The sequence below is a fragment of the Cervus canadensis genome, chromosome 16 (assembly GCF_019320065.1).
Source record: "Cervus canadensis isolate Bull #8, Minnesota chromosome 16, ASM1932006v1, whole genome shotgun sequence".
Taxonomy (NCBI): Eukaryota; Metazoa; Chordata; class Mammalia; order Artiodactyla; family Cervidae; genus Cervus; species Cervus canadensis.
In genome coordinates, this window is record NC_057401.1 from 45119771 (window position 1) to 45146409 (window position 26639).

Consider the following 26639-nt stretch of genomic DNA (forward strand, 5'->3'; position numbering starts at 1 on the left):
GGTCTTTTCCAATGAGTCAAGTCGTCTCATTAGGTGGCCAAAGTATTGGAGTTTCAGCTTCAACATCAGTCCTTTCAATGAACACCCAGGACTGATCTACATAGTACAATTTATCTTAATTCAGACTTAAATAATTTGAAGATTGGAAAACATATTGGCAATATGGTATATGTGTACATAATATCTAATTCCTACTTGGAATTAATTATTACACAGTTGCCCTTTTATTAATTAATGTAAAATACAAAAAATAGTCATTAATTTATTATGTAAACAAATGGGTAATAAATAAAATAGGTAATATATGCCAATGGCACAGAATTTTGAAAAGACAGAAAGATACCTTGTGCATAGTAAGGTTACAAAATCTTCTGTTGCTAAGCTCTTCTGTTCCTCTTCAATGTCCACCATCCATACATAGTTAGCACTTAATTACTGTTTTTTCAGACATTTCTAAATGTATTTTACTGACTTAAAATTAGTATCATATAATACTCTGTTTTGTATATTGCTTTTTTACTTAAAAGTGTTTTTTTATGTAAATAATTTTCAGTAGCTACAGATATTCCTTTAGAATGCTTGTAGCTATTTAACATGCCCCTTACTGCTGCATGATATTTTTCATTCTAGACATACCTTGTATATGTTAGTCACTCAGTTTTGTCTGACTCTTTGGAACCCCAAGGACTGTAGATATACTGTATCTATTTACATGCATACATATGTGTATTCAAATGTACTTACACTTAAATACATATCACTGTAGACTCCTCTGTCCATGAAATTCTCCAGGCAAGAATACCGGAGAGGTTTGCCATTCCCTTCCCCATGGGATCTTCCCAACCCAGGGATCGAACCTGGGTCTCCTGCATTGCAGGCAGGTTATTTACCTACTGAATCACCAGGGAAGTCCATACATATCTTAGTTTTCTACTTTAAAGAATATTTCACCAAACATTGTTATACCTAGATTGTGTCCCACATGTACAAGTACATATCTACGTTTTCTGCTTTAAAGAATATTTTGCTAAGTTTTATTATATCTAGATCATCTCCCACAGGTCCAAGTACATCTGTAGGAAAAATTCACATATATGAATGGCTGCATCAAGGGGTGTGGTAGATTAATTTCTTTGTGTGTTTTAGGTACTCGGTCATGTCCAACTCTTTGCAACCCCATGGACTGTAGCACACTAGGCTTGTCTGTCCGTGGGATTTTCCAGGCAAGAATACTGGAGTGGATTGCCTTTCCCTTCTCCAGGAGATCTTCCCAACTCAAGGATCAAACCCAGGTCTGCTGCATTGCAGGCAGACTCTTTACCTACTGAGCCATCAGGGAAGCCCAGATTAATTGCTTTAATGACTTGGATATTTCACATTCTCTGGCATCCATACTTTTTGACAGGTGGCTTTCAAGTTAATGTTGATAAACGAATGGTGATTATTTCCCTCCCCCTTGATTCTGAGTTCAGACATGTAACAAGTTTGTGGACCAGTGCAATGTTTGAGAGTAGGATGTAAACGTAGGCCTATAAAGACACTTTCAAGACTGGGCCTGCTTGCATTGGTGCCTCTGCTTTCACCACACTAGCCTATAGTAGTAACATGGGAGACACCTGAAACAGAGATGTAAGCCCAGCCAACACATTCCAGATAGCAGCAATGCAATGGAGACCAGACAAAACCAGAACTAACCTGCCTAAATCAGTGATTAACAGTTCTGTGAGAGTTCAAAACTACTGTGTTTAAGTCATTGAATTTGGTATGGTGTGTTATACAACATTATTATGGTTAAAGATAGCTGATATAAATGCATGTGTGATTTTAATTAATAGTTACTGTGTTAGTAATAAGAATGATACTAGATTTTACTGTAACCAGTAATGTAAGAGAGAGCAAAGCACTATGCCATTAATTTGTTGTTCTTTGACAAAAATTAATAGATAGTAGCTCAGTCAGTAAGAATCTGCCTGCAATGAAGGAGATCCTGGTTCAATTCCTATGTCAGGAAAATCCCATGAAGAAGGAAATGGCAACGCATTCCAGTATTTTTGCTTGGAGAATTGCATGGGCAGGAAGCCTGGCGTGTTGCAGTCCATGGGATCGCAAAGAGTTGGACATGACTGAGAGACTGAACTGAACTGCCTTCTTTTAATTGTACTTATTTCCTCCTCTGGTTTCTGATACAGGTTAGAATAGATAGATAATTTACATACTGGCAATTAGTGATAAGTTGTGCTAGTTCTGGGAGATATGATATGAAAAGTGAATCTAAGAAAGAACGTGATACTACCTGGTGGGAGAATGGAATAATTGAGAGCAGCTGGTGGGGCTCTCCAGAGGTAGATAGCGAGCATTTCTAAGATTTAGTGTATGTCTCTTTATCACTCGATCATAAATCTTTTAAAATAATACGTACAAGTCTTCAATACATGATAGCCATCATTTCAGTGTGTGCTTAATTGCTCATTCATGTCCAACTTTTGTGACCCCATGGACTGTTTGTAGCCTGCCAGGTTCCTCTGTCCATGGAATTTTCCAGGCAAGAACACTGGAGTGTGTTTCCATTTCCTACTCCAGGCTTTTTCCCAACCTGGGGATCAAACCTGCGTCTCTTGCACTTCCTGCATTGACAGGCAGATTCTTTACCACCACTCCACCTGGAAAGTCCAGGTAAGTTTAGATTAGACAATAGACTTTAGAGTCAAATATATCTATGTTAAAGCTTTGTGCAGAAACTTACCTTCTGTGTGAATTTTGGGGCTCTTACTCGTTTTTTCATTGGAACATCCAAACTTGATTTTGCATCTTAACAGCAGTAGGTGTTGGAAGATGACAAGTGCCCAAGATATGTGTGTAGACATGTAATTGATTTAAATTATTTTCTGTAAGCAGTGGTTTTATAAACTTAAAATTTTCCAGAAAGGCAAGAGTAACTGGATCTGTATAGAAGAAATGGTATTTCACTAACCAGGTCAGTAAGATTTTTAACAAGCTTCTGATATGAGATAAAATTTCCTGTATATAGGAAATTGTATTGCAACCTATTGTTGATAAAGAATGAAGTAATTTGAAACATCTTTAATAAGAGTAAATGAAACAATCAATTCAGGTCCTCTAATGTAATAAGCCTACTTCAAATTAAGTAGTTTCTAGTAGCTTGCATCATGTTATAGCTTTCACCCCAATCTTTCTCTACATTTGCAAATTTTTACATTTGGATTAAATTAAAACATTCATCTAAACTTTTATTTCCTTTTAGTGTTAATTAATATTGCTCTGTGCTCTCTGGACTATTTTCTGGCTCAAAAGATTCTCATAATCTTTTATTGATTTTATGCACTCTATAGCGTTTCCTAATGTTTTCTACTTCATAAATAGCAAAACAAGTTTATAGCACATATTATGACTCATATATGCTTTTGAAATGCAAGGAAATCTTTGGAAACTGAATAAGTTTGTGCAATATGAAGAAATAGAAATGATATACACAAAAAACGGCCACTGCATTTTTCATTTTTAATGTAGCTTTCTTTTTTTTTTTAATATATCTCCAGATACTTCCTCCAGAGAAATTGCAAAATATCCAACTATCTGGAGCCCACTCAGTCTACTGAATCATAATTGCAGAGGATAGAACTAGAGAATTTGAATTACTGAAAAATTCTTCTCATCTGATTATTCAATATGTTATCACTTGAGAAGCATTATAAGAATAAGTAATCAGCCTTATAGAAATAATAAATCAATAATACACAAAGTTGACTTTTCAAATAATATATTGTAATATTCTGTGTCAATTCATTAAAAAATTTGAAAATATATCATCAAAAAGCTCATTATATGTGTTTTAGTGTATTAATAGTGGCAATGACAATTTACATTTATTGAGCTAAGTGCTAAGAAAGTTGTAATTATTGTCCTCATTTATTGATAAGATTGAAGCCAAGGGGATTAAATAATTAGACAAAGTGTGATGAAAACTGTTACTGGTTGAGTTACAATCAAGGAATGGTCGTGGTGTTAATCCCAATAAGAGTGTGTATATACATTTGTGTTTTAATCTATATTCCCCTGGCCCATTGTATTACATTGCACCAGGAAAGGTTCGTAATACAAGGCAAGAGACACTACTTATGTAGATATTAGTATAGAGACTAGCATATCACAAATGATCAAAATGTAGAACAAAATGGATAATAGAACGTATGTCTACAAGAAAATTGACAAAGGACAGTTACATTGGAAAAAAAATAGGAACTCTACAGAGAAAAGTATTACATATTATTGAGAGCCTTACTGACATTTCCTGTGCATTTTCAACTTTCCTCTTGGAAAGTGGTAAAATTGTACTTCACTGTCCCCTTTGGAGTTAGGTGCAAATATGATTTATTTGCATTTTGAAATGTAACTGGAAGGCATATGTGATTTATGGTGGGAAACTTTAAGAGCCAGTAAGATATTTTAGAGTTTTTTCCCCTCACTTCAATGAGCTGAAAGTGTGTATCCAGATTAATAACTGTGATAAGAGATGCCCCCCACCTCCACTTGAAATATGTTAATCACATTGAACATGTGGAAATCCAGGGAATATTTTTAGCTTGTTTATTAAATTTCAAAGAGTAAGAGAAATGCATGGTTATCTAATAAATGTGAAAGAAAAACTATGTTTAAAGAAGAAAGAAATATTCATAGACAATTAATAATTTCATTGCTATACTTTGGCTTGATACTCAAAAATAATAAAGTATTATTAAATCTGTATCTTCACCAACATTTATTACTTGTTTTCAATAATAGCTATTAAGATGGATATGAAGTGACATCTGATTGTGCCAATCTATTAACATATTAATTTTCTATTTAAATGTACACTAGAACACACTTGCATAAATCAATGTATGGAATTACTAGTATGAATTTATCACTATTTTTTGTATTTGAGTGCCTATTCCTGATGATAAAAACTATATATTGATTAGTTCACAGTAAAGATTAGATCATATATTGTTAATCTTAAAAATGTGATATTTCATGTTACAGTCATTCATGGAAATAAATGAAGAGGAAAAGATACATCAATTAGAAACATATATGCTAAGTCGCTTCAGTCATGTCTGACTCTGTGCGATCTTATGGACTGTAGCCCTCCAGGCTCCTCAGTCCATGGAATTCTCCCGGCAAGAATACTGGAGTGGGTCACCATTTACTTCTCCAGGGGATCTTCCCTACCCAGCAATTGAACCCACGTCTCTTAAGTCTCCTGAATTGGCAGGTGGGTTCTTCATCACTAGTGCCACCTGGGAAGCCCCTTAGAAATGTATGCTAACATAATATTCCATTATAATAATAGATGTATTTTATTTATCAATTTTAATGTTTATTGAATAATGTCTTCACCATGGTAAATAATAAATGATGCAAGCTATTAAGAATATATAACTTCTATCTTGCTATTTTTCTCTGTAAATCTGGGGATAAAATTTTACAAATCACAACAAAGCCCAGTATGTGCATAATTAATTGTAAATAATTGATGTTTCACAGGATAAAAAAGATTTTGTTTTCATAAATTATTCCAGTTTGCAGTAGCTGTGAAACAAAACTACATGAACTATGATTCATGCAATAACTCTTCTGAAAAAGAAGAGAAACAAGATTTTAAGAAATAACAGAGAATGCTATCCTTCATTGAAGAAATATTTTAATCTAAAAATTATAAAAGTTTACTGAGAAAATAACAACCTTGAAGGGAATAAAAGGAGCTATTCACCTATACATAGACCAGTAAATTGTCTGAATTCTAAGAATTTAAAGGAAAGGGAAGAAAATCTTTTAAGCTTCCTGACTGACAAGTCACTTAGAAAGTAAAATATTCAAATGTATTAAACTTCTCATCTCTAACACCAGAAACTAGAATAGTATATGAAAAAATTCTCTACCCAGGAATCATATATCATGTTAAGATAGTATTACTTTTTAAAAGATACTTCATCTTTTATGTGTGGGGGGAAAAAAAAGAAAAAAAAACTTGTAGAATGCAAGTATTCAAAGTCTATATTGAGATGCAACTCACTTGCAGAAAATACTTGACAAAGGACTCTAACAGAAAATAAAATTTATGAGGAAAAAAGACATATATAAAAAAGAAAATGAAGAGGAGGTTGTGCAGTGACCTTATAACAATAATTAGAAAGGTTTATATTGTCAATACTAGCTAGGTGTAGAAAAAAAACCTGTAAACTTTTAATGCTTGTAATAATGATTAAAATGTTTAAAATGTTTAATTTTTTAAGTATTTAAATTTTTTAAATACTCTTTACAGAAAAGCAAATAAAAAAATAAGTGTTGCTTCACGAAAGGAATACAAATATTTATATAACTTTGATTAGGGTTTAACATTTATCTCATGCATTTGAATTTAACTTTCCTTTCTCTTGGTCATGGGATTAGTTACTAAGTGTGAATATGCCAATCTAGGAAATGAATAGAAAACTAATCAACCTGAAGAGGTTTCTAAACATGTGAGGATTTTGTTTTATTTTGTTATGAGATGGAATTAAAAATCAATTTTTAAAATATATTTTTCAGTAAAAGAAACCTTTCAGAAAAAAAAAATCATAATGTAATATAAGTTAAAGTCAAAATTACCCTCCATACATAAACTAAGTTCCCTTGCTTTTCTATTGGGTTTCCCAGGTGGTTCATTAGTAAAGGATCTGACTGCAAATGCAGGAGACAGAGACACAGGTTCCATCCCTGGGTCAGGAAGATCCCCTGGAGGAGGAAATGTCAACCCACTTCAGTATCCTTGTTTGGAAAATCCCATGGACAGAGGAGCCTCTCTGGCTACAGTCCATGGTGTTGCAAAGAATTGCACCCGACTAAGCACACATGCACACATGCTTTTCTAATATACTTGCTTTTTAAAACCATATTTATGGAGCAGTTGGTCACAAAGCCTGTTTCTTCATTTTCTTCATACCTTCCATTTTGGGTGTTTTATATAATATGGTTCTTATATAGGTAGGTCTTCTTCCTTCTTTAGTGTCTATCATACTGGCTCTCAGTGTCTGGTTTGTACTCTCAAGCACTCTGAACCACATAAAATATTTTTTCACTACCAAAGGATATTTTAAAACTACCTATGTCTTTTCATTTTTCCCCAACTTCCAGTTTTTCTTTTCTTTTTTAGTTTTATTTTTAAAACGTTGCTTTCCTTCAGAGTTAGGAGACTTAGGAGGAGAAGAAGGAAAAGGAGAGGAAGAAGAAAGAAAGAAAGAAAGAAAAAAAGAAGGGAAAGAGGAGAATAAAAACAAAAATAAGTCTCAGAAGAATTTTGGGAACTAAATGCTTTTGAATTCCAGAATTTTAGATTTATCTTTATTTATTTATTTCAAAATGGGAGAGCACTGAGCCACCTGGATAGGGTTAAGTTTTGGATAGGGTGTGCATTCGTGCTAAGTCGCTTCAGTCCTGTCGACTCTTTGCAACCCTGTGAACTGGGATAGGGTGAGGTCTAGGATTTTTTTTTCCCATTTCTTCTCCATTTCCCACATGTGATCAGTTATCAAAGGCTGTAAATATCAATTTCACTGTAATCACTTATTGGAAAAGAAGGTATCACCTAAAACATTGTTAGTTTGTTCTTATCTCTAGTTTATTTCTAGGGAAAACTCTCTATTTTCTATAATTATTCATCTATCCTAAATGCAGATTTGATTTTCTAAAATTGTTTCCCATTTCAAATCTCCCATAAGTTTTGATAATGTATGTAATAAACTGCAAAACCCTTGGCATTCCATTCTAAGATTTTCATTGAATTTCATTTTCATTGAACATCTTTGTTTTTCTTGAGGATACTGATTATTTCCTATTTTTTATTTTTTATATTTATAGCATTTCTTTGCATGACTGGAATGATATATATTCTCACAGGTTTAACTCACTCAATGTGAATTAGTATAAACCCAAGTTACTATTGGGATTCCCTGGTGGCTCAGATGGTAAAGCATCTGCCTACAATGTGGGAGACCCGGGTTTGATCCCTGGGTTGGGAAGATCCCCTGGAGAAGGAAATGGCAACCCACTCCAGTATTCTTGCCTGGAGAATCCCATGGACTCCTCAGTCCATGGGGTTGCAAAGACACGAATGAGTGACTTCACTTTCAAGTTACTATTAAGTTTATCATATGGTTTAATATGTTGAAAGAATTACAGAATTTTCCTTCTATACCATTTTCCTCTACACTATAATTTGTTACTTTAATTCATCAAATGTGAAATAATATGTTATATATGTAATAAAGAAAAGTCCGAGTCTCCTTTTATTTTGAGGACTAATATCTTAATATCTCAAATACAAAGTTGATGAGGTTGATCCACTGACATTTGTAAAAAACAAAATATAAAAAAGAATATAATATAAAATAAATGCTTACATAACCATTTTAATATTATCTACCTATCTATATATCTGTCTATTATTGGTTGAATTTTTCCTTCAAGGTTACTTTGAAGCCCTAATCTTCAGTTCCTCAAAAAGTTGCCTTTTTGAATGGAGGTTTATACAGAGATAGGAAGTTAAAATGAAGTCATTAAGGTGGCCCTAATCCAGTTTGATCTGTATCCTTATTATAAATAGAAAAATATGAACACAGACAGACATCATAGAGGGAGACAACTTGAAGAGATACAGGGAGAATACCATGAAAGGTGAAAGATTGAAGTGAAATGCCTGTAAGCTAAGGAAGACAAAAGGTTACAGCTAAACCATCAGAAGCTAAGATAGTGGCATGGAACAAACACATTTTCCCTCAGATACTTTGAAAGAACCAACTCTGACAACTTTTGATTTCAGAAATCTAGCCTCCATTAACTGTAAGCAAATAACACTTTGTTATTTTAAGTCATCTATGTTGTAGTACTTTGTTACATTAGCCTCAAGAAATTAGTCATCTATCTATTTATCTGCCTTCTAGAATCTCAGTTGTATTCCTGCATTACAGATATAGCAGACTTTTTGATCCAAAAGTAGGGATACAACAAAACTTGCCTGTGACTATACCTGTTGTTACACCTTCTACATGTAACTTATCTCATGGACACTTTCAGTTTTCAGCAATGATTTCCTATGACCAGGTTGCTAAATAGCCCATTAAGTTGGCTATATATTTGAGTTTCTAACTGTATGCCTCTGGTTTAACCTGTTTTCCCAAATAACATCCTTTTGGATTGTGCAAATGAAGATGGGTTTTCAACTCCATCCAAGCTGTTTCAGAACCAGACCTTACTGTCTGTTTTTTGGGGCCTGAGATGTCAGATAATATTCTCCCTTCTATCAAGGTATGAGGAATTATATCCTTTGTTGCCCCCGAGTCTTGATCAGAGCCATCCTGCTCTACGATAATGCTTCTTAATTAAGAATTTTGTGGCTTAGAGACTGGAGATTTCAGTTTCAGTTCAGTTCAGTTCAGTCGCTTAGTCATGTCCGACTCTTTGAGACCCCATGGACTGCAGCATGCCAGGCCTCCCTGTCCATCACCAACTCCTGGAGTTTATTCAAACTCATGTCCATTGAGTCGATGATGCCACCCAACCATCTCATCCTCTGTCGTCCCCTTCTCCTCCTGCCTTCAATCTTTCCCAGCATCAGGGTCTTTTCCAATGAGTCAGCTCTTCGCATCAGGTAGCCAAAGTACTGGAGTTTCAGCTTCAACATCAGTCCTTCCAATGAACACCCAGGGCTGATCTCCTTTAGGATGAACTGGTTGGATCTCCTTGCAGTCCAAGGGACTCTCAAGAGTCTTCTCCGAGACCACAGTTCAAAAGCATCAATTCTTCAGTGCTCAGCTTTCTTTATGGTCCAACTCTCACATCCATACAAGACTACTGGAAAAACCAAAGCCTTGACTAGACGAAACTTTGTTGGCAAAGTAATTTCTCTGCTTTTTAATATGCTGTCTAGGTTGGTCATAATTTTCTTTCCAAGGAGTAAGTGTCTTAATTTAGTGTCTTAATTAAGCGTTTTCATGGCTGCAGTCACCATCTGCAGTGATTTTGGAGCCCAAAAAGAGGAAATTTCAGTTACTGGCTTTTTTTTTTTTTTTTTTAATGAATCTAGTATGTAAATTATTTGACCTATGCCTTAGTGATGTGTGCTGAGTGATAAAGTGCCTAGCAATATTTGGTAGTTAATATAAAGAATATAAATCTTGTATTCTCATATTCCAAGACAATGCATGTCTACTCATCGGTCATTGACATAACTAAAGTGTCTGTATGGATGTGTACACATACACGAAGGCTCACACACATATACATAAGCTCAAACATTAGATTTTGAAAAAAGGATAATATGGTAGTTATAATATGATATAATTGGATGATATTTGTGGAAGTCATTATTTCCAAAAACTTTCAGTTCATGTAGATGACATTTTTTCAAATCAAATCATTCAGTCTCCAATAAACTAAGCATTGTTCATTTTGTTCAGCATAACAACTCTGGGAAAAAAAAACAAAACAAATTACTGCCGACAGTATCAATTGAACAGAGAAATTTTGCTCTTAGAATATAAAACTAAGAATCTAATGAATCTAATGAATAAATTTGTGAATGCTTCCTGATTGTTTTTATCCCTCTCACTGTAGTGTAGACCTTTGCCAACAGTATAAAATATTTACAAATCCTTGAAGTTAGAGACCAGAAAAATCATCTGTTTTAAGAATGTTAATATTGTTAGAAAAGTTAATGAAATATAACAAATGATCAAAATATGTATTTTCAAAGTAGAAAGGCTGCTAGTTAAAATATTCCCACTACTTCCATGTAGCAATTAGGCAAACAGAAAGAATTACTTTGATAAAGTACAGATTTCTCTCAACTCTTTACTTCAAAATGTCCAATTACAAAACCAAAAAAGTTCCAGAGTTTTGAATGAGAATATAAAAGTAGGATATTATAACCTTCTTCATTAAAACATAACAATTCAATTATTTCTAAAAGTTCAAATTTATTCTGCCAATCTATTTCCTAGTATAGATAGGCTTACAGGCATTTTTTATAATGGAAAATTTGTAAATATCTTAATGAATGAGTATTAACGGACAAATATCTTTTCCAGTTTTATTGAGAAATAATTCACATACATTTGTGCATAATTTTAAAATATAAGAGAATAATAATTTAATTTACTTGTATTGTGACATGATTACCACAATAAATTCAATGGACATCCACCTTCTCATATAGGTATGATAAAAAGAAAACAACTAAACCATCAAAAACAAAAAAAAGAAAAAATATGTTTTCTATGGGCTGAAAACTCTTAGGATTTACTCTAATAGCAATTTTCTTATATATCATACATCAATATTATCATCATAAAATTTGTATGTTTTGACCACCTTCTTGCGGTTTCCCCTTTCCCTACCCTCAGTGACTGGTAACCAAAAATCTGAGTATTATCTATTTTCCTATAAGTTGTTTTCATCTGTTTGTTGGTTTGTCAGAGAGATTTAGATTACCTTGTATTTTTGAAGTGTAAATTTGTGCTATTTTACTTCCACTCAGTGAATTTCGTTCAGCATTTCTTATAAGGCAAGTCTGGTGGTAATGAACTCCCTCAACTTTTCTTTGTTCAAGAAAGTCTTTATCAACTCTTCGTTTTGGAAGGACACCTTTACTGGGTTTGGAATTCTTGATTGAGGGTCATTTTCTTTCAAAATTTTTAAGACTATGTCATTCCACTCTCTTCTGGCCTGAAGTTTCTGCTGAGAAATCCTCCCGTAGTCTTGCAGGTTTCCCTTTTATGTATCTTCTCTTATTTTTCTTGCTGATTTTAAAAGTATTTTTGGTCTTTAGAAAATTTGATTATTTTGTGTCTTGCTGTGGCCCTATTTGAGCCCAAACAATTTGGGATCTTTTGGGCCCTATTGATCTGGATGTCTCTTTCTCTCCCCAGATCTGAAAAGTTTTCAGCCAGTATTGCTTTAAATATAATTTCTGTCCCTTCGTCTTTTTCTTCTGAATTTCCATAAATGCAAATATTGTTTTTTACCTGCAATTCCCATAGGATTTCTTCATTCTTCTTCATTCTTTTTGCTCCTGACTCAGTTCAGTTCAGTTCAGTTCAGTCGCTCAGTCGTGTCCGACACTTTGCAACCCCATGAATCGCAGCACACCAGGCCTCCCTGTCCATCACCAACTCCCAGAGTTTACTCAAACTCATGGTCATTGAGTCGGTGATGCCATCCAGCCATCTCACCCTCTGTCGTCCCCTTCTCCTCCTGCCCCCAATCCCTCCCAGCATCAGAGTCTTTTCCAATAAGTCAACTCTTCGCATGAGGTGGCCAAAGTACTGGAGTTTCAGCTTCAGCATCAGTCCTTCCAATGAACCCCCAGGATAATTACAAATTTCCTGTCTTCAGGGTCATCAATTCTTGTGCATGATCAAGAGTTCTTTTGAAACCCTACTGAATTATTCAGTTCAGTCATTGCATTTTTCAAATCTAGGATACCTTTATGGTTATTATTTCTTGGACAGACTTCCTGTTTTGGTCATGCATTATTTTCCTCTGTCATCCCCTTCTCCTCCTTCCTTCAATCTTTCCCAGCATCAGGGTCTTTTCCAGTGAGTGACCAAAGTACCAGAGCTTCAGTTTCATCATCAGTCCTTTCAATGAATATTCAGGGTTAATTTCCTTTGGGATTGACTGGTTTTATCTCCTTGCAGTCCAAGGGACTATCAGGAGTTCTCTCCACAGTAGGCGGTTCAATAATTCAGCTCCTTATCTGGGCAAAACCAAACCAAGTTTTGCAAACTCTTCATCTGAAGACTTGAATCAGGCATATATACACCCTGCTGAGTTCCCTGGTCAGCGTGTGCTTCTGAGCTGGTTCTGCAGGTGAGTAAAGGCACTGATGGGATTACTACCTGGCTGAGGTAAGTGTGCATTTGACCTGCAAAGATTGATTGCTGGGTGTTGCAAGAACCTCCCCACTTCTCTGTCAAGTCAGATTCCCACCGGTGAGTCTCTGCAGGTCCTCCTGTCATCTCCATGGTGTAAAGTCAAAGTAGAGTCTACCATGAATTGACCAAGAATGCCTGAGAGAGTGGGTGATCTTTCCTGGGTTCTCTTCCACCACTGGAGGAACCCTGGAGGCTCACAGGAGACCTCTGGAGTGGTGTTGCATCAGTCTGGGGGGAGGGGCAATGCAGTAGTTGCCTCTCTTACCCTTATAATGAATTCTGTCTCTATGGGGCAGGGGGTGCTTCCGCCTCATATTTGTGTTCTCTCAGTGGTTTCTATCAGTGATGTCTTGTTCTTGAATGATTGTAGTTGTTCTTTTTGTGAGGGGTGGTGATGTCAGGAATATCCCACCAAGATATTGGTGAGGAAACTCCTAATGGATGAATCTTAATTGGTGAATGTCAGAATAAAGTCTGACAATCAAAGAATGTGCATCATGTGAGTTTCTGTCATTCTTAATATTGTTATTATTTCAAGCACCCCATTAAGCAGATGGAGAAGGAAATGGCAGTCCGCTCCGGTATTCTTGCCTGGAAAATCCCATGGACAGAGGGGCCTGGCGTGCCATGGTCCATGGGGTTCCAAAGAGTTAGATGTGACAGCGATTAAATCAGAGAAGGAAATGCCAACCCACTCCAGTATTCTTGGCTGGAGAATCCCATGGACAGAGGAGCCTGGTGGGCTGCTGTCCATAGGGTCGCACAGAGTTGGACACGACTGAAGTGACTTAGCATGCATTAAGCAGATACCACACACTCTTAATACTGTTAAAAACAAAGTAAGACCAGTGAGGTGCACGTATCAAAAATACTTCCATACTTACATGTATGTTCTTAATACTCAGGTGATGTCAAAATAAGCATTGAGCATTGTTTCAGTGTTTTAATTTTTCCCTTTTGAATTTGGCATATTATCACATTTGACCAATTTCTGTCCACTTGCATTATTACATATTTTCCAATATGCCTCAAAATTTTTTTCTATGGTTAATTGAGCAATGAATAAAACATTAAGAAAAGACGATTATTCTTTTTCTTTCTTTCTTTCTTTCTTTTGTTGCAGCCTGCAATTTGCAGGATCTTATTTGAGTCCAACCAGGGATCTAACCCAGGCCCCCCTCAATGGATGCCTGGAGTTCTAACTATTGGACTGCCACAGAATTCCCAGGTTGATTGTTCTGAGGAAAACAAAGCATCACTTTGATAACTGTTACCTGTCTTTTTGTTTTCATTTTTGTTATTTGGGCAGCTGATCAAAAAGTGTGAAGCCAAAAACTGTGAAGGAAAAAAATGATTATAGAATTTTCTGAAATAATTAAGTGATAGTTTTAAATCTGTTATTTTTCTGCAATTTTTATTTATGTTCATTGCCAACTTATAAAATTTTGTAATTGGAATTCTCATCGTATAAAAGCATTTTTATTACCTAATTTTGTGTTTGCATGTTATACTACTCATTTTTTTTCCCATAGTGGTCCCCACAAATTGTATAGCTGTCAGGCCTGCAATCCTGAAATTCACACTTTGTAAGGACATTGTCAAAGACGTGATCTCACGGACAACTGTGGTCTTTATATTCTCCATTTGAAGGTCCATGACTTAGTGTTCCACTGTATGACCAAATCTAATCCACTGCCCTGTATTTTAACTTCTGTTTCTGAATTTGCTACATTCCTTCTACTCATTACACCATGATCAGGGGATCTGTGATTGCTGTTTTCGCTTTCATAACTATGCTCATGGCAAGCAGTTTATTCTATGTCAGTTTCTAGATACATCAAAATGCATTACTGCAGGGTTCAAAGATCATGGCATCTGGTCCCATCACTTCATGGCAAATAGATGGGGAAACAGTGGAAACAGTGGCAGACTTCCTTTTCTTGGGCTCCTTTTCTTGCAGTGATTAAAATCACTGCAGATGTTGATTGCAGCCATGGAATTAAAATATGGTTGCTCCTTGGAAGAAAAGCTATGACAAACCTAGACGGCATGTTCAAAAGCAGAGACATTACTTTGTCAACAAAGGTCCATATAGTCAAAGCTATGGCTTTTCCGGTAGTCGTGTATGGATGTGAAAAGTGGACCATAAAGAAGGCTGAGTGCCAAAGAATTGATGCCTTTGAACTGCGGTGTTGGAGAAGACTCTTGAGAGTCCCTTGGACTACAAGGAGATCAAACCAGTCAATCCTAAAGAAAATCAGTCCTGAATATTCATTGGAAAGACTGATGCTAAAACAGAAGTTCCGATACTTTGGCCACCTGATGCAAAGAACTGACTCATTAGAAAAGACCTTGATGATGGGAAAGTTAGAAGGCAGGAGGAGAAGGTGATGACAGAGGATGAGATGGTTGGATGGTGTCACTGACTCGATGGGCATGAGTTTGAGCAAGTTCCAGGAATTGGTAAGGGAAGCTTGGTGTGCTGCAGTCCATGTGGTTGAAAAGAGTCAGACAGGACTGAGCAACTGAACTGAACTGAACTAGAGCTATATAAATTCTTCCATCTCCCATGAAGAGGGATAGCTTACTTTTAAGAAAACATAATATCATGGAATATCTTCTTGTATCAAACTATTGCAAATCCCTTCTATTAATTCTTTTCAAATCTACCTAACAGTTGTATTCCTAAGGAGCTTTGAACAATGATAACATTAAATTCTTCATGATTTTATATTTTTTAAAGATATTTATGAAGATGACATTCTCAAGGATTCAAATATATTTCAAATTTTTTGCCTATTAAAAAAAACCTTCCATAAAGTTTTATACTAATATTTTCTTGTTTGCTTAGCTGGCATTCTCATATACTGCTATTATTTGATACCACCACATCCCTGGTTTCAATAGTTTTTGGTCACTTCTATATAAACTATTATAAATATGTATTTCATTACCATTAAGAATGAAACAGTATTAAGAAGCTATTAGGCTAATTTCTTTGTAAGAAAAGCATTAACATTATGACAACAAGGCATTAATTTATTTTAGAATACTAGTAACTCAAATCAATAAAGAAATGCAATTGTTTTTAATGATTTCTCATAAGTCATCAGTGTTTTATTCCCAGATATTTAATCTTGCCTCCCTTGAAAACTGATTTCTGAGTGTTACGAGAATTGGGTATCTAAGTGTATACTATCCATGCTGTACTGTTAAAATGACTTTAAGTTTCTTTCTGGTCTGACATCCTAAATAAAGCCATATACACCATTAGCTGGGAAATGGTGGTTCCCTGGCAGATTGACCCAAGTTTTAAGGCTGTCTTTCATTGTGCCATTTTTTATTTTTTTTTTACTTAAAATGTTTACAATTTAGGGACTTCCATGGAAGCAGGAATCTGTTTTCTTCACTTTTATAGTTTACACTTGGAGCACTATCTCAAGTTTCCCACCTGAATCATTTGCAATACCCCAGCTACTCAGTTTGAAACAGAGGGTGCATGTCACTATTGGGAGAATTCTGTATTTATCATTTTATTATCAACTGCCTACCCAGCAATATTCTGTGAAAGCTTGATCCTTAAATCCTAATTCAAAATATGACTGCATATTGGAAATGTCTTTATCACATCGGCTGGTCAATGGAATCTGAAAGCTGCAGAAAAAGAAAATTTAATCGCAGCAGTGTTTTTAAGGACTCCTGAAACATCTGATGAGGAAGTAAAATGGAGGACACAGGGAGATGATGCAAATTGCCCAGAAAGCTGCTCTAAACAGAAGAATGTCTTTGCTCTGCATGCCACAAAATCCCACTTGAATCAGTGAATAAATCCTGAAGAACTTCTCCTAAGCCATTCCAAGGAAAATGTGCTGTCTTATGATACTGCTGCTGCTGCTGCTAAGTCACTTCAGTCGTGTCCGACTCTGTGTGACCCCATAGACGGCAGCCCACCAGGCTCCCCCGTCCCTGGGATTCTCCAGGCAAGAACACTGGAGTGGGTTGCCATTTCCTTCTCCAATGCATGAAAGTGAAAAGTGAAAGTGAAGTCGCTCAGTCATGTCCGACTCCCAGCGACCCCATGGACTGCAGCCTACCAGGCTCCTCCCTCCATGGGATTTTCCAGGCAAGAGTACTGGAGTGGGGTGCCATTGCCTTCTCCAGTCTTATGATGGTAGCTTAAGTAAAAATGAAGGAACATCCTACCACAGTCCTGGGATACTCCCCTGGTGCTAATGGCTAAAAGAAATCTACATGATAAACTTTATCAGGTATTTTGTATCACAGTACTTATATCATGGGGTCGCAAAAGAGTCAGACATGACTGAGTGACTGAACTGACTGACTTATACCAAAAGCTGAGGCCAATTAATTGGATGTCAACTAAGTTCAATTGTGACAATATCTGACAGTATAAAGTCTAATGACAACAGTATGTGTGCTAAGTCTCGTGTCCGACTCTGTGCGACCCTATGGACTGTAGCCCACCAGACTCCTCTGTCCATGGGATTCTTCAAGCAAGAATATCAGAGTGGGTTGCCTTGCCCTTCTCCAGGGGATCTTCCTGACCCAGGGATCAAACCTGGATCTCCTTCACTGCAGGTGGGTTCTTTACCACTGAGCCGCTGGGGAAGCCCAATGACAACAGACAAAATGAAAATAATTAAATATAGTGATTACAATTATATTTGTTGAGAAATTTGTGAATCAAAAATTGATGGAAATTTAACAAGTACTCAGTGGAAAAAAAAGATGGGGATCAGTTTATCATTATTTGCTAAGAAAGATGTCTCTGAAGATGTGACTCAGTAATATGTTCCAGCAGTAAAATTATCAATGTATTTTTCTCTTTTCTATTTTATTTCTGGTATCAACCTTGAAAATCTAAAGTGTATATGTGCTTATGTGAATTAAAAAATATTTTTAAAGCTATTATTTCTAAAACCTACTGAAGTTTTATATTCAGTGGCATACTTTTCAAGTTAACAAATTCCTAAGTGATTATAATTTGAGAAAAAAAGACTATTTCAGAAAACATGAGTGATTTCTTTCAGTTAAAATGTTTTGACAGAGACAATTACTTGAACAAGAGAAACTTGACTCAGAAATAATTTTTATTTCACATAAGCTAAAGAAACCATTGTTCTTTTCTCTAGGAAAGAAGTCTCTAGGAAAGAAGTTGATTAGTATTCAAATACACACAGCTAAAATATTTTACTTGACTAATATATCTGTTTCAATTACTTTTTCTAAGGTTTGTTATGTCTTTCTGTAAAAAAGTGGGTGTTTCTTTTCTCAATAAATATAGTGTGGCTACCTATTTCACAGTCTAATGACATTCATTTTCCCTATATAAACATAATTTGCATGGAAACAGAAATGACAAGTTTTTGGAAAAGCTAAAGAATAGAACTAAACACTACTGTGATAACAAAACTGAGTCCTTTTTAGGTATTGTGGTTATACTAGAATTATACAATTAAAACAGGAGAAAGAAATAGAAATGGTAACATTTTATATTATCACATTCTGTTTTCATTTGGTAGTATTGCCATATATGATTTCAAACATTCTAGTTTCTACTACTCAAGTTTGTTCTACACATCTTTAATTAATTTATTTTTTATTAAGGATAATTGCTTTACAGACTTTTGCTGCTTTCTGTCAAATCTCAACATGAATCAGCCATAGGTATACATATTTAAAGACACACAAATATGTTGGACATGCAATGCAATTGTGGATTTTGAACACAAGTAAAACAACTCCTTTTCTTTATTTTTATGAATACTTTCTGAAAATGAATAGAAGAGTTTGAAAGCAATGTGAATGTACTTAATGCCACTGAATGGTACACTTAAAATTATTAAAATAATAAATCTAGTTATGTATAGTTTAACACAATAAAACAGCAACACTTTACCTACTATGGGAATGAAGCAAGTAGCATAATGATTAAAATGTGAGCTCTGATACCAGGTTAGCAAGGTTTAAATCATTGCTTCACAGTTGATTGTCTAATAAAATCAGCCAAGTTACCTAATCTTTCTGACATTTTTTTTTTTCAACTCTGAAGGGAGCTTTATGTGACTATGTAACTCAGTTTGAGAATTAGATGATATAAAAAAAGTTCTTAGTTCATAGTAAGGACCACATATGGAACAATTCAAAACCCTAACTTGCAACTCTAATTTCTATAATCCAGACTTTGTTAATTAACTCTATAATTTGAAAATATACTCTGTGGCTTTTATTTTTTCCAGTAATTAAACAATCATTTTTATGAGAATCAGTAACAGCTTTAACCTTCCAGTGATGGTCTAAGGATTACCTACTCCTCACAGAGACTGATTACACAGTTAGAAAATTAGAAGATGTCCTGGATTAGAAGAGGTACCTCAGTAATGATATCTTGTGTCAAAAACCTATTAAAAACACACAGATATGAAATACTTAATATATCATGGCTCTAGGTCCTAGATTATTAATCCAAAAGACTACATACACACAGCAACAACACTTAAGTCCCACAGGTATGTTAAAGTGTATATGTATATAGTTTTGTTCTATAATATGCCCATAGAAGTCAGTAAGACCATTGTTCTCTATTTATGTTCAATGGTAACATATTGTAGAACCACACTAGAAGACTGTCATAAAAATTATGCTCTACAATACTCATGTCTACCAATTTCAATATCAGTCTTCTGAAGAATGTTCTATAAGAAACATGAATACTAAACTTTTACACTTTATTTATGATCTCCATTTTGCTGCTGTAAGGAACATACCCATTAGTCAATAATTGAGAACAAATAATATCATGTTTGACAGCACCACATTTTGAAAACTGTAAATAAAAGTTAAGTATTAACTCATAATATGTATATATAAAGTATGAATTATTACACAATATGTAATTTTCTGATGATTGGTAAATATGAAAGTAAAATAAAATAATTGTGATTTAAGTGATAGTTGTTGTATCACTTTAAATAACGAGAAATGAATACACTAGACTATGTTGCAAATATATTTTCAATACTGATGATAAATTATTTCTATATGAAAGTTACTGTTTCATTTGCCTTTTTTATATTGTATTTTGTCTTGTAAAATTCCCTAAATTTAAAAGAATATTTAATCTTTAAAAATCTACACCCAGCAAAATAGATTTTATATAATAAATAATTATGCATGCATATACATTTATGTGTGCATGTGTATATACACAATTATATACCTATAGAGGAGATTCTTTCTGGTGGCTCAGTGATAAGAGAATCTGCTTACTAGCGTGGGAGATGCAGGTTCGATCCCCGGGTCAGGAAGATCCCCGAAGAAGGAAACATCAACCCACTCTAGCATTTTTGCCTGGGAAAACTCATGGACAGAGAAGCCTGGCAGACTACAGTCTGTGAGGTTGGAAAAGAGTCATGTAAGAGTTAGTGACTAAACAACAACAAATACCTATATAGTCAAATCCTGATATTTGCAGTAGTTATGTTCTGTAAGATCAACATAAACACTGATTTAGCATGTACTGAATCTCTGTTTCAAGAGAAAATACAGGTTTGGAACATCTGATATCAACATTTTTATCAATTGATCAATACATAGTCTTATAATGTATATTTCTGTTTAAAGACAGCATATATTGTTCATTCAGTACCATAGAGTAGATAACAGCACTTTAACTTGTGCATGAGTGAAACATCAAATACATATATTTTCTTAGTAAGGCTCATCACATCCTCCTTGTGTTTAAGAGCACTACACAACACTTCAGAACTATTCACGGTGTCCATTTTAAACTGTGAAATTATTAACAACAACAAGAAAACTCTAAAAAATGCAAAAAAAAGGGGGGTTATTGTATGAGATTTGAAATAAGAGCAGAGAATTGCCTTAGCTGGCAACACTTATGCCCATGAATGACTCAAAGTTTTCACCTCACTGCATATGTTCACAAATGAATGAACATGAAAGTACCACAAATATTTTGGAGCTACAAATAAGTACATTTTTGTGAGTAGCAAAAATCACAAGTAAGAAATCTGCAAAATGATAAGCACAGACTACACTCACAAACACACAGACATGTGTATGTGTGTGTGATAGGCAGGGGTCTGTGTGTATGCATAAATTTTGCATCACGTGGCTAAGATAATTTGACACAAGTATCAATATGTAATACTATAGTCCATTTTTGAGAAAATATAATACATTTCTATAACTACAATATTTTTTTGCTAGAGTGAATGTCATCAATGACATAAAAGGTTAGGGGAATTTAAGATTTTTTCAACTACCAAGTCTCCAGACATTTAGTAACCAAGAAAAATTCTTGGCTTTATGTTTCTATAATTCATTTTAATTGCCTCTTTCTAAAGTTTTATTTTAAAAGACTAGTCTTATTAATATTTATGCTGCCTGTTGGAAAACTTTAAGTACGAGGTCATTTAGTTTAAACATTCATTTCATTTCCCAGGAATGGAAGACTCACCACTTAGTGAAAAAGAAGTTTTGATATCTAGTGTCAGGTACACCTGAAAGGGAAGAAATCACAAATTAAATTCAAGAATACATTCCAGGAACATTTATCATTTTTAGTCGCAAAAATAATACAATTCAACCTGATCTGTTAGCTAACAAAATTAATAAACTTCATTGATTACCAGGACCCAATCTAATTTCAGTGTCTCACTTGTCTTTCCATTAACACATTTAACTGTGTGAGGAAAAAATATATGTCTAATAAACATTTGAGTTTCCCTGGTGGCTCAGATGGTAAAGCATCTGCCTACAATGCAGGGGACCCAGGTTCAATCCCTGGGTCGGGAAGATCTCCTGGAGAAGGAAATGGCAACCCATTCCAGTATTCTTGCTTGGGAAATCTCATGGATGGAGGAACTTGGTAGGCTACAGTCCATGGGGTCGCAAAGAGTCGGCCATGACTGAGCGACTTCACTTTGACTTTCAATAAACAACACTTCAATAATTGCAAAACACTTGCCTCATATAAGCATGTCTAATGTAAAACTTAATAAGGAAAATTGTTAGAAAAGTTCATAGCAAGAATTCTAATTACATTAAAGCATGTGGCTCTTAAATGTGGAAATATGAGACAATTATTGATATGCTTCCACATAAAATATGCAGATACATTAGCAAATAATCTGAATAAGTCTGACTTGTATTATTTTTGAAATCAGGTTATATAAATACACAAATGATAAGAACACTTTGACAGATCTGAATAATAACTAACTCAACATTAACTAAGAAAACTAAATATTAGTATACTGAGTAAATAATTCAGATCAGGAGACAAGAATCAGAATGTACGTTTGCTCTTAACTGTGCATCACTTTTTTTTTTTACATCACTTTTAAGCATATAACTTTATTATTAGAAATATCATATATATTCATAATCAGATATAGACATTCTTAATAAGGGGATAAAAAGAAATTGTAGAAAGAATAAAAGTTTTTAAAAGTCTAACACGTTAACTTAGTGATAGTGAAACTCTATGACTAGTAAACAAAGCAAAACTAAACAAAACAAATTCATGTAGAGTGAAGTTTACTGCAATTCCAATTCCATACCCAAGTCAATGTCATTACACTTTTTACTCACATAGAATTAAAAAACACCCATATGTTTATTTCTAGTAATCTAGTATTCACGAAAAAAGTTTTATAATATATACGTATATATATATATACACACACACAAGAAAAGTGTTTGTCATTTCACAGTACATCTTTCATTTATAGACTTTTTTGGTAAGAAGTCACTATATCAAGTAGTTTGACAACTGATTTCATGGGCTGGTCATGGCAAAATCAGTACATTTCACAGTTTGGTGGTTTCGTTGCTAAGTCATGTCCGACTCTTGCTACCCTATGGACAGTAGCCTGCCGGGTTCCTCTATCCATGGGATTCTCCAGGCAAGAATACTGGAGTGGGTTGCCATTTCCTTCTCCAGGCGATCTTCCCAACCCAGGAATCAAACAGGGGTCTCCCGCATTGCAGGCCGATTCTTTACCAGTTGAGCTATGAGGGAAGCCCGGTTTGGTATGAATTAATGAAAACAGCAAGGAGATCCAACCAGTCCATCCTAAAGGAGATCAGTCCTGAGTGTTCTTTGGAGGGACTGATGTTGAAGATGAAACTCCAATACTGTGGCCACCTGATGCGAAGAACTGATTCATTGGAAAAGACCCTGATGTTGGGAAAGATTGAGGGCAGGAGAAGAAGAGGACGACAGAGGATGAGATGGTTGGATGGCATCACTGACTCAATGGACATGGGTTTGGTTGGACACCAGGAGTTGGCGATGGACAGGGAAGCCAGGCATGCTGTGGTTCATGGGGTCGCAAAGAGTCAGACATGACTGAGGTGCTCGCTTCGGCAGCACATATACTAGGATTGGAGCGATACAGAGAAGATTAGCATGGCCCCTGCGCAAGGATGACACGCAAGTTCGTGAAGCATTCCATATTTTTAAAAAAGAAAAAAAGAAAAAAAAAAAAAAAGAGAAAGAGAAAAGAGTCAGACATGACTGAGCATCTGAACTGAACTAAATGAAAACAGCTCAAAAATACAGATAATGTCAAATGCCTTTTAGATGTTCCTAATGAATTAAATGAATAAAAATTAAAGTGTATCTAAATGTGAATTTGACATTTCTTTCTTGTTTCACAAGGTCATATAGAACTGTAGTAAGTATGTTTCAATCAATTATTTCGCCATACACTAAATTTTTTGAATGCTATCTTTCTGATATAAACAGTTTATTCCAGTTTATTCTTGATTTTTTTCCTATATTTATGCTTTCTAAAGATGACATGCATTTGTTGGTTTTCATTTTGTTTCAATACATTTAGTACAAGCTTTCTTTGGCATTATGCATCTATTTCCATTCTTTAAAACACAAAGCAATAAAGAAAATCCAAAAATTGAAAACAATAAAAATGCTTCTCAATAAAGATTTACATACATAGTAATTACAAAACAAAGGACATGACTTTAATAAATAAGAGAATGAACACATAAAATATTTGTTCTGCTAAGTAATTAACAATGGAACCAATAAAACAGAGTAGCTGGTTCAAATTCAGGTATAAAAAGGAATGAAGTACTGATATAGGCTACATCAGAAGATGAACCTTGAAAATACTGTGCTAAGTGAAAGAAGTGTGTTTTAAAATATATATATACTTTATGACTCCTTTCATTTTAAATGTCTAGAATAGGTAAATCTATAGGTAAAGAATGTAGACTCTTTGTCTAGGACTGAGGGAACGACAGATGGAATGTAAAGTTAAAATGTTAAAGTGTACAGTGTTTCTCTTGGGAATAAAAAGAAATCTAAAATTGTTTGCAATGATTGTAAAACTCTCTGGATTTTCTGTAAAACATTGAGTTATATACTTTAAATGACTGATTTGAATGTACATGAATTATATTTCAAAAATGTTTTTATTTTACTTTCTGTTTTTTGTTTTTTTTAAAGTTTTTATTTTTAAAAAAGACTCTAAAGTACAGAGTTTTAAATAGTCTGCAAAAGGACTGCTGAAATGAATTTGCTAGTGAATAAAAATGAAGGGCAACAAATTTTAGTCTTTGGGATTCATTTTTCAACTCAAAGGAAATTTACAAATTTATACGTAATTTGAAAGTGTGTGGGCTCTAGTCAACCAATAAAAAGCAAATTCAAACGTAGGTATTTTTTTGAACTCAGGAATCATGAAGTAGACTTATTAATCAGTTTCTTGGTAAGACATGTAAGAGCCTCTTTACACTATTTACCCAAGTTTTCAATAATAATTTTTCCTTAAAAACTGTAAAAGAAAATTTGTCAACCATAGATACTAGTAAAAAATTGTTATGTAGAAGATAATTGCTTGTATTACCTTTAGATATACTTCTGCACATTTCTGGCTTTTTATTTCGAAGTCTTGGACATTTTTTCTTAACAGCTTCCTTGTCCCTTTGTAACTACATATAATCTTGAAAGATTGTTCTTGATTATGTACATTCACACTCACTCCCCTGGTCTCCTTTCAGTTTGTACATGATCATTTATAGAGGTGCAACAATAAGTGATAAATAACACATAAAGACTGTGTTAAACACAACAAGCTGAACATATTAAAAGTGTTAATTTAGGTATAGAAATTTTTATAAGGAATCTGATTGGACATTTAAAAGACCATAGGTTGTTTTTCTATCCTAATGCTTTGTAACCAAACTTAAGAATCTCTCTATTCACAGATTCTGCAGCCACATTAATATATAGAGAAAGTTAAGGGAATCTCTTCCTCAGGTTGCAGACTCCATTTCATTTGGCAAATTTTGCCCGAAGCTTATAGGAGAGCCTTCAGGCAAATCGTCAAATAAAGAATTCATCTGTTGAATAATACAACTAAACAATAATGATTAGTTTATTATAGAAACCAACACTATCAACATGTAAAGGAAAGAAAAATTCTCTTTTGGGGTATAATAAGAATATTTCACAAGGACTTGATCAATATTTTTCCTAAAAAATGATACATGATTAAAATCATTCACAAGGACAAATTAGCAAGCTTTTAAAATTTAATTTATACTATAAATAAGTCCATTAAAAGTAAATAAATTCTGTTACTATTTTAACACATTCTATTTCTTTTCAATTTCAAGTATTATAAATTCAGAGCAAAAAATCTGCCTCCTCCAAATGGTTCGCATTTTACTATGGATGCTCAAGTCTTATTTGTCACTACTTTTTCATATTATGGAGGAAATGGTATTTAATTTTAGGTGAAGACTGTTATCTTGTTCGTTGAAAAGCAAAACACATCCTATTAACATAGATACACATGGTATTTATCTATTGTGTTATTCACTGTACGTTCTCAACCATGAATACTAATTATAACACAATACTAATTATAGCACACTCAAAGTTATTTTCACAGTCAAATTAGTGCTGAAATGAATTTGCTTACTTTTGCAAAACTGATTAATATCTATCAGGGGACTGAACATCAGGCTTTGGGGAGAGGGGTGTTTGGTTATCATTTTTGTCAAAGAAAAGCCAAAAGTCAACATTTGGGTGATAATTAAATAATACATCGCAAAGTCAAAAAAAGACAAATATCCCTATAGGCTTAAATATTCTTTAGGAAAGTTTATTACTTGAGGGATGTGTGTATTCAGCTTGATTTCCAAGTTTGAATAATTAAAAGTTATAAAATAAAAATACTTTCATCTAATCAAAGGATAGGTGATATATACAGTAAAATTTCTATACCATTACTGGATAGAATATTTCTTGACATAACCCATAATAGTCTTCTTATTTAAAAGAAGGCATTTTGAAATATATAAGGAAAACAATAATTATAAGAATGCCACTGTAAATTTATTAAGAACAGTCAAAATTTAGATCAGTTATGAAGATTCTTATATTCATGATCCTGTGGAGTGATTTTCAAATAAAGGAAGTTCAGTTCAGTTCCCCATTCCAGTATTCTTGCCTAGAGTATCCTGTGGACAGAGGAGCCTGATGGGCTGCCGTCTATGGGGTCGCACAGAATCGGACACGACTGTAGCGACTTGGCATGCATGCGTGCATTGGAGAAGGAAATGGCAACCCACTCCAGTATTCTT

The 26639-nt window shown here is 34.4% G+C and overlaps 1 non-coding gene across 1 annotated transcript; it reads left to right on the plus strand.

Moving 5' to 3' along the window:
* Positions 1-23378: 23378 nt before the first annotated feature.
* On the plus strand, positions 23379-23485 carry LOC122454692. The gene has a single exon (XR_006273497.1). It is a non-coding gene; the product is annotated as a U6 spliceosomal RNA (small nuclear RNA).
* The last annotated feature ends 3154 nt before the right edge of the window (positions 23486-26639 follow it).